This window comes from Ailuropoda melanoleuca, chromosome 2, assembly GCF_002007445.2.
Source record: "Ailuropoda melanoleuca isolate Jingjing chromosome 2, ASM200744v2, whole genome shotgun sequence".
NCBI classification, from domain to species: Eukaryota; Metazoa; Chordata; class Mammalia; order Carnivora; family Ursidae; genus Ailuropoda; species Ailuropoda melanoleuca.
Genome location: NC_048219.1, coordinates 109,200,764 through 109,215,076, shown reverse-complemented (window position 1 = coordinate 109,215,076; position 14,313 = coordinate 109,200,764). Strand labels below are relative to the sequence as shown.

The 14,313-nt window shown below is 43.2% G+C and overlaps 1 protein-coding gene across 1 annotated transcript in view; it reads right to left on the bottom strand.

Annotated features, from left to right (window-relative positions):
* THSD7B (thrombospondin type 1 domain containing 7B) overlaps nucleotides 1–8,552 on the bottom strand; it is an 848,738-nt gene extending 840,186 nt beyond the window's left edge. Inside the window, 1 exon segment of the mRNA XM_034654492.1 lies at nucleotides 8,359–8,552. The gene's annotated coding sequence lies outside the window, so the exon portion shown is untranslated.
* Between the last annotated feature and the right edge of the window lie 5,761 nt (nucleotides 8,553–14,313).

The following is a 14,313-nucleotide window of genomic DNA, read 5'->3' as shown; positions in this document are numbered from 1 at the left end:
CTGATGGGTGATGCCTTGCAAGGAAACTTGACAGTCAACAGACAGAGGTAGAGTAGAAATGTTCCTAGTATGGGTTCTAGTCATGACCCATATGGTGGCCACCCCACCACAGGTGGCCACTGAGCACTTGAAACATGGCTAGTCTGAACAGAGATGTGCTTATAAGTGAAAAAAAATAACTTTTTCATAATTGACACATGTTGAGATGATAAGTCTAGATATATTAGGTTAATATACTATTAAACTTCAATTTTTTTTCCTTTTATAATGTAGCTACTAGAAAATTTAAGATTGCACATGTGAATTATATTTGCAGCTTGCATTCAATTTATATGGAGGAGTTCTGCTCCTAAGCTCAGACTGCCTGAGTGCAGATCCTGACCCGAAGCAAGTCATTTACCTTTTCTGCATCTATAAAATGGGAAAAAGAATACAACCAACTTCAAGATTTTTTAGAAGAGTTCATAAATTAATATATGTAGAATAATATCTGGCATATAGTCAACGCTCAATAAATCTGCTATTAATATCCAATACACACATCCCTCTGCAGAATAGCCCGGCGTGTCATTGTTTATCCTCAGTTTGAATACCCTCAAAGAAGGGAAACTCACATTTCCTTGAGACAGCCTATGGCATTTCTCGACATCTCTGAATGTGAAAAAGTTCAATCCTGGAATAAGTAAAAATCTCTCTTTACAATTTTGAATCTTCTGAGCTTCTTTAGACGATTGTGCCAAAGGCAAAAAGAGAAACTGGTCCTATTCCAACACTATATCTCTATAAAAATTAAGAGACTTTGGTATTGGAAATGGAGATATTATATATTCCCATGGAAGTTCATGTCAAGAGACTTCATGCTAACCCAGCAAAACACTCTGAAGGAACAGATCTTCAGAAATATGACTTGTCCATACATGCTTACCCAAAGAACCATCCTCCTTTTCTTAGCAAGGTTGCCTGCCTGCAAACAAGGACACTTTCCTGTTGGAATGCACATGGAGCTAAGAGAACAGACAAGGGCGCTCACCTGACCAGACTGCTCAGGCTGATTACGGGAGTGACCAAAGCTACCACCAGTCTACCCATACTCATATGGGAAAACTGGTTTTCCCCCTTTCGGCTCTTTGTGCTAATCTTAAGAGCCAATATTTTGTATATTTGGCAGAACAATTCTGTGATAATGATAAGCCATTAATAAAAAGGAATATGATGTGGATTTTCTAAGTATGCCTGGATTTTCTGAGTCTTCCAATGGTTCCTCAGGAAGCCCACGCTTTTATATATGAATGTCTCGAGCTCTTTACAATTCTAAGACATTACCATCTTCACGCATAAGGCCTGTGTCAAATCAAAATGCAGCCTTTCCCAATATCTCCAAGTGACACTTCCACCTCCAGGTAGAAATGATTCAGCACTTCTCTTCCTGTCCGTCACCTCTGTTTGTGGGGCAACTTTGGCAGCAAGTGAGTATGTGTGTGCTCTCGAATTTGGGAGAAATACCAGCCCAGCCGAGGCTGAGACTACATTCGTTGACCCGAACTTCAGGCTCTAGAGCAGCCTAGTGTGTGAGGAGCAGAATTAGGCTGTGCAGTCCAACAGATTGGGACGTGAATCTTAGCTCGGGGGTTTACTGGCTGCACTGGCCTCACACCAGGAGCCAAAGGTCCCTCAGCCTCCATTTCCTAGTATGAAAACAATGACACGAGATAATAGAACCCCCACTGCAACATTAGCATGAAGATTAGACATACTGATTCTAATGCACCTCGCCTGGTATGCAGTGTGCGGTAAATAATCAATAATTAGGAGTCCCTCTTGTTGCTTACCAGGTTATTACCAAGCCTTGCCTTAGGGATGATCAAAGGGCTGTTACTACCCAGGCCCCTACATTTCATCACATCCTGCTCTCCAACGGGTTCCGGAATTCTCAAAAGAGACTTGCCTTTTCTCAGTCACATCCTTTACTATCAGACCTCCACAAGTAGATGCTAATAAGAAAACTGACTCAATCAAACATTAAAATTAGAATTTACCACCTGAGTTGCTCGGACAGAGAGAGGGCTTTGTGAGTTGGCATAATCAGAGAAAGCTCAGTGGAAGTATAATTAAAACTGGGTCTTGACTAATAGGTAGAATCTGGATAACTGGGGGTTGGGGGTGGAGAAGGCAGCATTCGGGGTCTTTTTAAGCAGGTGTGGGTCTTGTGGGGGACGTAGAGGGGGCAGACCTTACAGAGGAAGGTGGGTGGTAAGAAGTTAATGGCTGGCCTGAGTATATGTGATATATGACCTGGAACACTATTTGTTCTGTTCAAGAAGGAAGCATAATTTGAGTTGTGTTTTTCAGGGCCCACCCGGCAGTGTTCGTTTGTATTTTTAGCTAGAAGAGATCCAGAAGAAAGTCCCCAAAATTTTTCCTGAAGGAGTCTGTGAAGTCAACAACATTCCATTTCTCTCCGTGATTGGCCACAAAGACGTTCCAGTTCGCAGAATGGGTCAATTCAGGTGAGGTGAAGCTTATTAACAATTCTTGAATCACAAAAAATGAACAGAAGCCAACATGAAATAAATTGAGTTAATTCTGAGGACTAGAAATGGAGATGGAAAAAAATAATTACTTTTTCTCCAAAAGAAAAAAAGCCCGTTGAACTACTCCCACATACATACATTTTAATTAAGTAGTCTGAGACAACTGTGTGGGGCAGGTTGTACAGCTGTAGCTGACGAGCTGCATGAGAAATCTGGTTCTGCCCCCTTTCCTACAGTATGCCTTAGAATGCTTAGTTTATGTTTTGGAGGAAAACAAATTAAATTGAAGGTACAATGGCTTTATATGCCTTGACAACTCAATTAAAAGGTATCTAGTTACCTTTGAGCTCTTGGGCAATATAAATGTAGGCAGATAATAATATTTAAGTGTTTTTAATAAGTATAAATGTTAGCCATAAAGAAAATTAACATGTACATTTAAACAGAGTTCAAGTTCAGCTGCTTGATTGTGCCAATGGTTACATTTATTCATGTTATAAGTAAAAATATCAAAGGATGATAAAAATATTTACCAAGTGTTAGGGGCTCACCAACCGAGCAGAATAAGCTCTTGCAAAAAGCCTGGAGCCGGACGCAAGGCCTCCCTGTCATATATAGCAAGTGGGGACTCTCTTGGTGGTTGTAAGGAGATAATCTAAGAGGTGTCAGGGGGGTGCTCTGTAGGACTGAGGTAGTGGTGGGCCCTTCAGGGAACTTAGAACAGTACTCATTTACCAAGTGTTACAAAGGTACTTCAATATTTTTACAACCAGTAAGGCCGTATCAGTGCACACTGGCTGAATCACCCTGAATATATCTAATGTAAGCACAAAGGGCAGAAATCAATAGAGGAGAGCCCAGAAGGAAACTCTGCAAGGAGAGATTAATGCAAGCCTTAGTCTTATTACAATTAAAATCTTCCATTTATATGTGCTACTTGGTATGCTTTTTAAAACACCCGCCTGAAAACAGTTTTTAAATATATATTACTACAAAACTATAGTCTAAGAACAAGGCAATGGTGCCTGTTAGGAAGCTGAGAGCTTTTCTGAACATTATGATTCTTCCAGAAGTAATGAGCTGTTCGCTAACATAACACTAGGGTACAAATCTGCACCCAACCCTCATGCAGGCAAGTGGAACACGGCAGAGTTTCTCTCCAGCCAAGGCATTGAAGAATCGTTTGGGGGTTCATTACGTAGGATTCTGTTTTTAGCTACAGCATATTTAATTACAAGAGGCTCATAATTAAAATATGTCTAGAGAGGCAAAATCAAAAGCAAGCATCCTGTCCCTTGCTGCAAAATACCTAAGTTCCACAATTTTAGCCTTTTGTTCCTCACAGGAAACAGTTCCACATTTTTACAGATCCTTATATGCAGGTCAATATCCAAACTTTCCTGATATGGGAACATCTCTTTTCTAAACTTCAAAAAATTCTACAGATTCCCACATCACACAAGAAGTTGTACTTTTAGAATCCACTAATCGCAAACATACCTAATGACCAAAAACTAGTAGGAATAGTGATGCCTTTAAATGCCTAGGTTTTACTTATCACCAGAGTATATACACACTCTTAAAATACAGCAGCTCTTATATATGCTGGATAATGTAACTGTTCAGATTACAGACCAAGACTTGGACTAAACTCTCTACCTTGCAATAACTCTGAGTTCCCACCAGCACTGAAACTGTATTCCACAGCATCTCTAGTCTGGTTTCAGAAGCTTAGCAAAAGACATGGAGTAATTGGATTTCACTAATATTCTAGTTTCCCTTACTAATGAATTGCTTGATCTAGTAGCTACAGAAAGCTAATACTAAATCATGGGTAGATTACAATTGAAAAAATAACTAAGTATGTATATTTCGTAATAACTGGTCCACTCCAGGCAAGATGGCTCAGAATGAAGGCATCATCCTGAGAATTCAATGACTGTGATCTCTACTTCCTCCTCAGTCAGGAGCTGCATACAAACTGACTGGGAACTGCACCTAATCCTCCTTGACTTGCTCTCATCAAGAGCTGCTGTTAGCTATTGTAAATCACCACCCATGAGAATACTAGTTTAAAACATCAACAAGGGGGCACCTGGGTGGTGCAGTCGTTAAGCATCTGCCTTTGGCTCAGGGCGTGATCCCAGCGTTATGGGATCGAGCCCCACATCAGGCTCCTCCGCTGGGAGCCTGCTTCTTCCTCTCCCACTCCCCCTGCTTGTGTTCCCTCTCTTGCTGGCTGTCTCTGTCAAATAAATAAATAAAATCTTTAAAAAAAATAAAATAAAACATCAAAAAAAATCCCAATTAATGGAGAAATTTTACCGGGTGAATAAAATGTTTATCACTGAAGCAAGAGCAGACTTAACATCTGCTAAAACACTGATCCCACTCAAACTCAGAATCTCCAAAATTTCTAGAATTAAAAGTAGAGCTTAAAAATCTTTCTACTTTCACAGGTCTAACGTGTTAATTATCACTTAGATATTAATCTTGTTAACAGCTCTAAATTAAGGAACTGTGTTATATTTAGGAAGCTGCCTGGTGTTCAAAGTGAATGCAGCTGCTTCTTTTATAGTTATAGACTGGAAAAGTGTCTTCTTTTAAAAATATGAAGCATTTATGTGTAGTCCATATTCAACAACCCAAAAGCATGTCTAAGAAGCTCATGTACATAGCTGTGAATACTGTAATACCCTCCAGTTAGTCAAAGACCCATCCTTTACCCTTTGTCTGTAGAGCATCCCTGAAGCTGTGTTGGTAATGGTGCTGTTCTTTTCTCCACCAAGTGGGATAGCTGTCTCTACTTAGAATCCTTGAATCTGTCTCGATCGTGTACTTAATATATTATACCATTTGTCATTTTGACTCTTAATTCAATAGGACCAGTCAACTATTCCTCATCATTCTATTCAAACTTTTGAAGCAATGTTATTACTTTCACGCCTAATCTTTTTTTTTTTTTTTTTTTTAAAGATTTTATTTATTTATTTGACAGAGATAGAAACAGCCAGAGAGAGAGGGAACACAAGCAGGGGGAGTGGGAGAGGAAGAAACAGGCTCATAGCAGAGGAGCCTGATGTGGGGCTCGATCCCATAACGCCGGGATCACGCCCTGAGCTGAAGGCAGACGCTTAACCGCTGTGCCACCCAGGCGCCCCACGCCTAATCTTTATAAAGGTGTGCAGAACAGTGAAACCACAGTTTTGGCAAGATTGTTTTTCTTTGAGGAAATCATATGACTTCAGCTTCACTTTGTGAAGTGTAATTAAAATGAGCTGATATGCTTTGGAATTTTTCTTGTTTGGACACTCCTCTTCCACTAACTTAGCTCCTTTTCATGCTGCTTTGTCAGTCTGTTATTTAAGAACAAACTTTTCTTTTAGAGATATTAATAAAAGAATCATTCTTTCCAAAACAAGAGCTGCAGCAAAGCAGACAAGGTTCTTGATAGTTTCTCTGATGAAATACATTACAGCAGTACCATTTTCCTTTAATTCTTTACTTTCTTTCTCTCGGAAGTCACACTCAGCAGAGACCAGAAAGGTGCCTTTAGCTACTACCTATTAATACCAATACTCAAAGAGTGGAGTCTGTGTTTGTACTGTTATTATCAGTAATTTTGTCCACCTGCTTCACATTCTTCCTGTTTCTTAGCCCTTCAAACTCTTTAACAAGCAACAACTTTGATTAAAACAGTGGGGAGGGGGGTACAGAGGAATGAGAAACATTGTAAAGATCATTTTTCAAGTATTGTTTTAAATATTAAGGTAGATGTAAAGTAAGCCCACTCGTTCTGAACCCTCAAAATGGACTATCTGACTCTATCGGCAGGAGCAGTCCTTTCCTGGACAATCCATCTCCAAGCGCTTGCCACGGATTAATCTCAAACCTTCAGAACTCTGAGTGGTTTGTAGGTGTTCCGCGATGCTAGAACTGGTCGGTGCTAAGGTGCAAGACTATGCCACACTTTTTAAGTCAGAAATTGTATCTGTGTTGTTACACGTCAGGGGGATTATCTTCAGAATTCTTTTTTACTCAAATTTGCACAAAGAAGAGTTTCCGGTCCTCAACTCCCAGCAGTTAGGTCACCAAAAAAAAAAAAAAAAAAAAAAAAAAAAAAAAAAAAGCACAATGCCTGGGCATAGGAAGCCAATTCCAGGGAATCTGCCCAGTTGGCTCATCTACCACAAAAAGCGGAAAACTGTCCACATTAAGTTTTAAAAGAAGACTACGGGTATTAATGGCATTGAGGTTTAAAAACAGCCTACCTTCAAAATGAAGCTTCAAGACAGGGACTTTATATAGCATTCAACCCACAAATACATGAGCTTTTCACTCACTATTAGATAAGACTTCTTGATTTGGTTAGTAATCCTAAGTGGCTTTCAGGGAGCCTTACCCAATGGCTGTAGTAGGTAGCCCAGAGTGCAAACCGGCTTCCCTGGAGATCACTGCCTCCCAGTTACCCAACAAACCCAGTCTGTCCTGACACCGCCTGGAAGATAAATGTAGCATCTTCACATTCAAAGACTGCCTATCAAAAGGAAATTCCAGATGCACATGTGCACAACTATACACACACACACACACTACAGCCTAGCTGACATGCACCCACAGGGGTACCCCTGAAAACACCAACAAGCCTCCGCCAGCCAGGGTGTCATTTACAAGAGCACAAATACACTTAAAGCTCACCACCTGGCAATGAACAGAGCACCAAATAACGCTGGCCTCTTCCATAACACACCCAAGTACTATAATCTTAGGTCAAACTCCACCTTGACCATAGGAGTCAAATAAAATTGTAATAGCTCTTAAGAAATACTCAGAATACTTCCAAGAAAAAGTACCAGTACATCACACACCCTTCCCCTGAAATAAAGTGTTTTTCCCCTTGTATTTAAAAAGAGACTGACAGAGCTTAAAGCCCTCTTCCCCAAACACACACACCCCAAGCTTTCCAACTTCTAGACTCCAAACTATGCGGACTTGAAAAAGGGGAGGTTCATTTGCGTATTCAAATAACTTTAATACTGAGGGAGGTGTTGTTAGAAAGGAAAGGTGACAGGAACATATGGGTGATGCTTTAGAAATTACGTGCGTCCTCCTTCTCGTCCCTCACTCTCACCCTCTATTCCCGGTTTTCTCTGGATGAACTGCGAGATGACAGGGCAGACCCAGGAGTCCCATTCTCCGGAGCTCGCCCCTCGCCCTCATCGGGGACAATGGAAGTGTAAACTGTTGCTGCAGCCGCCTGACACTCCACTGATAAATCAGAGGAAACTGCAAAACTTCTTGACTCGCTCAGCTATCCTTCAGGGGCACTGAACACCCACGCGCAGATTTCACAGTCAGCACTACCGAAAGGGAACCCTCAGTCAACCTGTTTGCAAAGCCCGCAGAACTCCCGGCCCTCCAATCCTGAGCTCCGAGGCTCCCAGCACAGGATGCGGGACCCCGGGTTCCCTTCATCAGTAACCCCCAAAGCAAGCTGGAAGTGCGGGAACACGGCTCCTCATGCCCGAATCTCATAGCTTGGTCCCTTCGTCTGAGGTCTCTGCCCAGGTCTCAGCTTGGGGTAACCCATCCGCCAAAGCCCGGGCTCTCCGCACCCTGCACCCTTCCCGCAGAGGCGTCGGAGAAGCTCCGCTTGCAAGTTCCCACGTCTGACCGGGAGAAGGGGTCAAAGAGGCTGCCCGGGGAGCAGAGAGCAAAGTCTGTCCACGGCGCACCGTCCCCCCCAGCCCGGGCCGCTGCCAGCTCTCTCCCGCGCCGGCCAGGGGCTGGGCATCCCCCGCTCGGGGCGCAGCGCGGCCGCACTCACCCGCCTCGCCGGAGCCGCCGCCGCAGCCTCTGGGAGCCCCCAAGCCCCGAGCTTCCCGAGCGCAAGAAAGATGGTGGTGTGTGTCGGGAGACCACCCATTCCAGCGTCTGGCAACCTCAGCACTGAAGGAAGAGGAGGAGGACGAGGAGGAGGAGGAGGAAGGAACGGCGCAGTCGGACGCCATCTGCTGTACACCTCTGCGCAGCCATTGGCTGTCTGGTGCGTCCCCGGGAGCAGCGGGGCGCGGGGCCGCGGGGAGCCACCTTGCGCCTCGCCTCCCCCGGCAGCTGCTCCCGCCTACCCCCCTTCTCCCCTTTCCGCCTCTTCCCCTTTCCACCCTCCCACCCCCAACCCCCTCCTTCGCCTGGCGCGCACGCACCCGCCCGACCCTTGGCTCAGCCCTCTGCCCCGAGCGAGAGCCCCCGGCGCGCTGGCCTCAACCTCGGCTCCCCCGCTCCTGGTGACTGCTTCCCGCAACTTTGAAGCTTCGGGGTGCAGGTGCAAGCCGGGTGAAGGGGACTCCCTCGCTGGCCTGAGCCTGGGATACCCAAGCCTATGACCGCCATGGACAGGGGCGAGCCCTTTGCGCCCTGGGATCCACGAAGTAATGAGGGGGAAAGGGAGGAAGAGAGTGGGGTGTTTTACTCATCATTTATAACCGCCCCCCCAACACACAGACTCGTGCGAACACTCACACCATAAAGCACACACACACATAGAGCCATGCCGCCGGGTCCGATGTTCGGGCGTTCCTCTGCAGTCCCCCCCCCGCACGAGAGGGCTTCAGTATTACAGGCAAAAAGACAAAGAAGATCCCAGAGGGATATGTAGAAAAGACATAAAGGGGAAAAAAATGGGGGTGACTCCAGGAGGAACACCAAAACCCGGGTCCGCACCTGCCTGGACGTCCCCTTGTTGGGGGCTCTCAGAGGCTGTCAGCTTATGCAGACCAGAGTCTGGAAAAACCGCTAGCTTCAGCCTCTTTTATTAAAGGGTTTTTTACTCCTGGAGCTTGGGAGGTGGGAGGGCGGGTGCCAGGGAGGGAGGAAGAGTGCCTTTGGCTTCTGGGTGGCAGAGGCCCCTGGCAGCGGAGAAGGTGGGAGAGTTAAGTCCGCCCCGGTGAGGCAGGAGTGCAGAGAGCACGTGGGCAGACGAGGAGCACAGGCTCTTAGAGCCATTTGCTTACTCTCTGACACTTGTTCCAAACCCTCTGGTTTTTGACACCTTTGATCTAGGGAACTTCTTAGGCTTGTTCAGAAAGATGAAGTTTCTTCAAAAGGGAGAAAGGGGGAAAAGCATGAGGACTACCTATTGCCAATTACAGGATATTTTGCCTGTCATACCTCTTTAAATGTGTGAGCCCAGCAACAGCAGGGATTGTATCTTTTCGATTTTATCCAATGCTTGGCACACCATGGGTGCTTACAAAGAAGCAAAATAATCATGAGAAAATTAAAGCTTGGTGCCATAGCGCAAATTAGATTAAAGAGATAAATGGAAGAGCTAGGTTTGTCAGGGGAAAAGAATCAAAAGAATGAAAGTGCCCCTGAAGAGGGAAATGTGAATGTTATGAATGTCATGGTGAGGGGTTCTGCTCCATCTTTCTGGAAGGCACCAGATCCATTCCGAAAGTGGAAGAGGGAACCCATCCTACTTAATATTTTAAACAGCAGTCGCTATTCTCCCAGTGAGCACTGCCATCACACTCTGGGTTATGCTTTTCTTTATGACATCACTGTCTTAAAAATAAATCAGCTGCCATCCAGATCCTAGAATATTTCCCCAAATCCAAGACTGTGATTTATTACTCCCAAGAAATAAAATGCCAATTCTGTGAGCCTGGGGAAAGAGAAACTGGTCCATTATGTTTTATTGTAATCTCAATATATACAGATCAATAGCCAATGAGTCTCATTTAAGTAACTTCAGGAACAACAGCCAAAGAAAAACATTTCTGTTTTCCTGAACTGTTACATCCAGCCTTCCCAGATTTCAGTCTTCCCAGAATCAACGAAGCATTTTCAGACCACATCCCATGTACGCACAGCCATATGGTGGAAATATCTGTGTTTGCAATCCTTCTGGAAGGAGGCCATCAGGGATGACTTCTGAGTATGTCATTTATGGACATCTTTATAGCTATGTATCCCCCTCCCTCTTCAGATGTAGTGATATGTATATTTTTCTTGAGACTGGAAATTTGGTTTCAACATGCATTCTAATTTAATGTTAGCTGATTCTCAGTGACCCCTGCCCTAAATCAGTGAACCCTTAGAGTACTCATAAGAATACTTTGATTCTTAAGATGTAACTTTGCTGCTCTGTCATTATGGCTTATATTTGGTCCCCTTTTTTTTTTTTTAAAGATTTTATTTATTTATTTGACAGAGATAGAGACAGCCAGTGAGAGAGGGAACCACAAGCAGGGGGAGTGGGAGAGGAAGAAGCAGGCTCATAGCAGAGGAGCCTGATGTGGGTCGATCCCATAACGCCGGGATCACGCCCTGAGCTGAAGGCAGACGCCTAACCGCTGTGCCACCCAGGCGCCCCTGGTCCCCTTTTTTTGAATCTAGGATATAAGAGATAATAGCTATAAGGCAACTATGTCTTAGACATTGAGCTTCTTAAAATCAAAACCAAGTAATTCATAAGAATGAAATCTAAATTATTTCTAAAATACAAAGAATTATGAGCTTTAAACATTGCTAGATTTTGCTAGCTTACTGACTCCTTTAAACTACTAAATAGCCACTTTTCATTAAGATGCCATGCCAATAACAGGTATTTCAGTATAGTCAAATAGCATAAGATGCCTGAATGTTCTCTAACATCGTTCAATTCCATACAAACCTAGTAAGAAGAAAAGGCAGACATTTCAAGCCCAAACTCCCAACTTATGTTTTAAATACATATCTTACTAATAACATGAGTTTCTTGCCAAGATAGTCAGCTTTGGTCCTTAATAAAAGTACTACCCTCAAAATCTAGATTAGGTTGTAAACATTAAAAAAAGAACATAGTCAGGGAAAGAGACATTGTCAGTGAAGACTGATGGGGGCTGAGGGAGAATTTTACAAAATAAGTGACCAAAGAAAGGACTTGTAAGAAATGGCCATGAAAAATAGGTGACATTATTATATGTAAGGAATATATCAGTGTTTCAATGTGGAAAATAAGCTGGAGATTATAAATTCCCATAACCCCACACACAGAGATGTCCAAAGCTCCAATCACCTCCAGGCTTCCAGTGAATAGGGAACAAAACAATAGAACAATGGAAGAAGAGGGGGGTGGGAGGAGAAGGTCTTTTGGGACCAAGTCACTAGTGAGAACCTAGAGAAAGCCACAGAGGAAAGTAACCCTGTACTATCCACATACTGCTGGAGTTTAGATGTTCGTTTTGTTGTTGTGTGTATTTGTCATTGTTCTTTCTGAACATGATATTCTCCATATAGTCTAACAAGCTTGGATGGGAAAGTGCTGTGTAAATAAAACAGATAGGCATTGGCATTAAACAAATAAGAGATAAAGAAGGCATATAGATAAAGAAGCCCAAAGTAAAAATAGGATCAAGAAATGCAAGCCTGAGCCAAGATCTTGGACTGGCTACCCAGAAGTCATTGGGTCTACACTAGCCCAACTATTGAAGCAATGAGTTGAATCAAATGTTCAGTCACTTTGGTAGGCAAAACAAGAGTGGGGGGAGGGGTAGGATCCACGATTGTCACAATTTACACAATTCATTCTGGCCGATTCCAGGCTGGATGAGATGCCATGGCAAATCTGAACATTTTTTCGGCCAAAAAAGAGCATTTAATCCTGGCATACAAATGTAAGTTTTGAGCTTGGTCCAGTAATTTGATTTTGATGTGTCAACATCTTAAAATACAATGTAAAGATAATATATTGAAAAGTAGTGTAGTGGAACTCCACTGGCTTCTGGCCCAGCCCAGTCCCTCTGAGGTGCCAATGCTTTCCCAGCAGACACTCAGCATTCACAAACTTAGTCCTGAACCATCAGCTTCAGTCATTCATTTAGCAAGACTTTTGTTGAATATATGCGGCACAATACTTGTTATACAGTGATGTAGTGAGCTGAGTCCTTGCCCTCATGGAGTTTATAATTTAATGGGGGCATCGGAAAATAAACAGACACACAAATAATTATAAGCATATAAAATGAAAGAAATTAGTTTAGGAATGCAGTAGAAAGGAATAGGAAAGAAGGATCAGGCTCAGGTGAGATGTCTTAGAGGAAATGATGTTTAGGCTGAGACCCAAAAGATAGTAAGAAGTAACATTTATTGAAATTTTTCTAGCTATTAGGCATTGGGCTAAGTCCTTGCATGTATCATTTAAACCTCCTAAATAGCCCATGAGGCAGACACTATTGTCAACTCCATTTTCACAGTAGAAGCATAGAGAGTATAAGCAACTTTTTCAAAGTCACACAGCTGGTAAGTGGAAAAGCTAGGATTTGGCCGTGCAGTCTATTGTGTGTACATTTTCAACTGCGAAGATGCATTGCAACTCATGTTAGTAGACATCAGCCAAGAAGGAGAAAGGGGGAGAACATGACCAAAGACCCCATGGCTTGAAAAGCTTGGCACATGAAGAACCCATGAGGGTCCAAAGCAGTTGGAGCTAGTGAGCCTACGGGGGAGTGACATGAGGCAGGGCAGGAGGGGCAAGCAAGGCCCAGAACCTACAGGTCCTTACAAGCTAATGGCTGGTTTTAACTCTGTGAGCAATATACTCTAATTTCGACTATTAGAAGATCACCACCACGCTATACAGAGACAGCCCACAAAGCAGCAAGACTGGAATAGTCATGCAGGCAAGAGATGATGGCGTCTTCATGGAAAGGGTGAGAACTGTACAGGTGGATGGGTATTCGGAAGGCTTTATTCATCTCTTCATTTCTACTTCTGTTTTCCCAGGTCTCCCCAAGTCTGACATGCAGTTTTACCTCAGGATCCCAAATCCTAAATTCTTTATCTCAATCACTGAATCTTGGGTCTGTTTTCTTGTCACATATTGATATCGTAGATAGGATGAGTAACAATGAGTCCCCCCATTTGCCCAGCTCTGGGACCTTTGCTTCTGAACCCTATCTTAGGATGCCCCCTCTGTACCCAGTATTATCTGAGTTCTTTGTTCTACTGCTTATCCTCCAACAATATTTATTGCCCAAAAATTGAGGATATGATGGTCTCTTTTTCCCCACTGCTCTCTAACCTCACGAAGCCATAGCAAAATCAGGGGAGGCAGTCATGCGATCCACACTGAACAAGAGGACTAGGGCAGGCAACTTCAATATATATAAGAAACAACTCCGGCTAATTTGGAAATAATAAAACCCCTGGAGTGACAACTTGGATCACATTCGTAATGACTTGGTTTGTAAAGACCAGGTGTTATGTAGATTGGAGCTTGTTATTATCCAAAGATTTGGCAACCCTAATCCTCTTCTACTGGGCACAAAGCCATGCAATACTCGCAGGCCTAAGTTTGACAAGATGGGCATGAGAGCCTATAGCTTCTATTTTGCTGTTTTTCAAGGACACCAGTCTATCTAATGGGCAGCAGGTCCCTCTATAATTAGGAAGGATAGAAAACACTGGAAAATGACCTTATTGTTAACAGATCGCAAGCTACCGTGTTTGTGAATGTGGAACATGGGGTAGAACAGATAGAAGAGGTTTTTCTCATTTCTTAAGCATTTAAGCTATAATGCCCAATTATCTAGGTTATAAAAAATCCTCAATACATACAGTGTGGAAAACAAAATTTATATAAGAGAAAAGTCCATAGCCAAAGCTTTCCAGCATGTTCTTTATAGATTCTGAATTATGCCATTTTCCTTGCTGCTTCCTCATTGACTTTCCAGCTTTCTCTGTATGATATGCTATCTTCCTGAAATACCCTTTGCCTATCACTGTGATTCCCAGGAAT